We start from the raw sequence: 3,140 nt of genomic DNA, 5'->3' as shown, positions 1-3,140 counted from the left end.
CCATGCCAACCCCACCACCGTTGCTGCCGCCATCGTCCTCCCCCCCTCCGTTCCGCGCGTGGGTGCCGCTTTCTATGGCCGCCATGGCCGTGCAGTCTCTGTCGCTTTGGATTTCTCTTTTGGACTAGATTGTGTCCCGTAGAGAGAGAGAGAGAGGATAACGATATCTATTCCCATGCTATAATCTATCCATCCAGCTTGAGAGGTATGGAGGTAGGGTTAATTGTAGGTTGTCTTTTGTAACGAGTTATTTTTAATATTTTTAAAAATTATATTAAAATCTTTATATTTGCGAAAGTTAAATATTAAGATTTTTATAAGAATTAAAAAGATAATTTTATAAAATTAAAAATAAAAAAAATTTATTGGAACAACGAGGTTAAATGTTTACGTATAAAGATCTTAATATAATTTTTGAAAGTATAAGAACTGATATATTAAAGATAACTAATTACATAGGATAATCTATAATTAATCCTATAAAAGTATTTAATAGGTTTTTTTTATTATTTTTTTTTCAAATTACCTCTTGTTTTTTTTGACACACACATAATTTTTGAAATATAATATAACATCTTATAGAAAAAATTTCCTAGGAAATCATGTAATTGTTAGGATAACTTATTTGCATCCATATCACTATTTTCTCTAAAGAAATCTACGTATTGCTTAAAAAAGATTACAACTATTGCCCCTATAAATTGTAACCTATTTTTCTGATCACATGTAACATTTTAAACTCCTCAAACAAAGTAAAAAAAATGTTTAAAAAAATTTAAAATATTTATTTAATTTTATTTTTATCAATACTCCTTTCTCTATAAAATATTTCATGAAAATAAATATATTTAGCTTGACAATTTCTAATTCAAACCTTAACCTTAACTAACTCGATCCAAAATCTAGAATTATAGATATGATAACTTATCATATATTCGATCCCTAACTTTTCTATCTGATGCTGATATATTAAATAATATCCATATAATTCGTAATTATGTGAAGATCTGAGAGGTTTTTCTGTTATTTTAATAGTGTAAATAACATCACCGACAACCTTAAGGAACGGCTTTGATCAGTCTTCTTAGAATCGGTCCCATTCGCAGGCGCGGGAAGTTAGCCGTCGCATGGGTTCTCTTCTTTGCTCGTCTGGCCTCCGCGATGGATCTGTTTGAGGGCTCTCGCTGATCCCTCCTCCCGAGCTTCCTTTACTCTCCCTCCGCTCCCTTTCCATGGACCTGGTCCTGGGCCGGACCCTTGCCTCGCCTCGCCGGCGGACGCGGGCTATGGCCCATCGCCGATCTCCGTTGTTGTTCAGGCGCCCATCGAGCCGGGAAAGTCCGAGATGTGCTTGCGCTTATTATCCGCCGCCTGCACGGCCGGAGGCATCGCCGCTTACGGCCTCACCCACATGGCCGTCACCCGTTAGACCTTGTGAAGTGTAACATGAAGGTGAGAACCGGAAGCCTTTGTTGTGCGCTTAGATCTTGATGCTTGCATTTGGCAATTACTCCTTTCCAGTCCATTCGGTTCCTCGACTGTTCTCGCGGATTACTAAGATCTTCCACCACCACTTATTTCTTCTTCTTTTCTATTTCTTTTATTCTTTTTTGTGGAATGAGAACGTTAAATGTCGTGATATAATCTTGTACAATTTAATTCAAGATTTTGTTTTCTTAAATGCTATCGTATTGATGGTTTCGGATTTCGGAAATCTGAGCTTCTCTAGGATGGTTGATCCAGGCCATCAGATTTTTATTTATCGACTTGGTTGCTGCATGCCTTGGATTTGGGCAACATTGGTTTATTGTCTCTATTATAGTTCGTGTGATTTATTTTGGTGCAAATGTCTCTGTTTCTGTGAGATCATAACAGTTTTCATGTGTTAGCAGCAAATGTACAGTTTTTGTTCAAAATGATTCGGTAGGGCTGGATTAAGGTCTCGACTCTTCCATTTGGGGAATACGTTCTTGAAATGAATTAGTTCTGTTGACTAGGGTTGATGTTGATCTCAATTTTTATTCATTGTATCATTTTGACCGTAAGTCTTTGCTGGAGTTTTTTTTAGATCGACCCAGCTAAGTACCAGAGCATCTCTTCAGGATTTGGGGTCGTGCTTAAAGAACAAGGGGCCAGGGGTTTCTTCAGGGGATGGGCACCTACCCTGCTTTGGTTAAGTGCGCTAGCGGCGTGCAAGATTGGGTTTTCTCAGTTTTTCAAGAGGTACTATTCAGATGTAGCTGGCCCAGAGTATGCCACCAAGTATCAGATGTTGATCTACCTTGCGAGTTTTACTTCCGCTGAATTAATTGCTGATGTTTCTCTCTGACCCTTCGAGGCAGTGAAGGTGCGGGTCCAGACACAGCCTGGATTTGCAAGGGGATTGCGTGATGGATTACCTTAGCTTGTAAAATCTGAAGGTGTTTTGGGGTATGATTTCTTTCTTTGTCATTTTACCTTTCTCCCTCTGTTTTATTCTTTTGTAATTACTTTATTTATCCTCGAAATTATTTATTGCAGATTATACAAAGGTATAGTTCCGCTCTGGGGGCAGGGTTTACTTGTAAGCTAAAATTATCCTCCTTTTCTCTCTCTGTTTATATTAAGTGGTCGGTGTTATCTTTGTTTTCTCACTTAATAATTGTGGTGTGTAAGAAGTTATCTGTCTTGACATTGTATGTGTTGGTAAACCGCTGAATGCTTGATTTATCAAGAGATTCATCATTGTATGTTGAATTAAAAAAGCAATTGAATGCTAGTTTTAAACGTCGATAAATCTTGATTGATCAAGATTTTGCATGATAATTGCATTTTACGAGTTGTGCTATATGTTTTCTTTATAAATGCTTGGATAAATAAATGTGCAGATGCAAGCACATCTATCTGTAGTACAGATGGCTTATGTTGTCCTTTATCTTGACAATTTTCTGTACTGAACTAGTAACGTAAGACTTTTATATTGCTTTAGCAGAACCCATACTTGTGATTTGGGTATGTGATACTTCTTTCTCTATGCTTCAATTTTCCTGTCACTGCAATCTGCTTGTTTAGTTACTGATCCGGTAATCATTTATAATTCAGTAGTCATTGAACCTAAAGACAAATGCAAAAGATTATATATTGCTACAATGTCTTTCATT

General features: G+C 37.1%; 1 pseudogene; it reads left to right on the top strand.

The window, feature by feature from the left end:
- Nucleotides 1-1,161: 1,161 nt before the first annotated feature.
- On the top strand, nucleotides 1,162-2,851 carry LOC103999422 (mitochondrial phosphate carrier protein 3, mitochondrial-like; annotated as a pseudogene).
- The last annotated feature ends 289 nt before the right edge of the window (nucleotides 2,852-3,140 follow it).

This window comes from Musa acuminata, chromosome BXJ1-9 (genome assembly GCF_036884655.1).
Source record: "Musa acuminata AAA Group cultivar baxijiao chromosome BXJ1-9, Cavendish_Baxijiao_AAA, whole genome shotgun sequence".
Classification (NCBI taxonomy): domain Eukaryota; kingdom Viridiplantae; phylum Streptophyta; class Magnoliopsida; order Zingiberales; family Musaceae; genus Musa; species Musa acuminata.
Note: the sequence above shows the minus strand (reverse complement) of the source record. Positions and strands in the feature narration are given on the sequence as shown.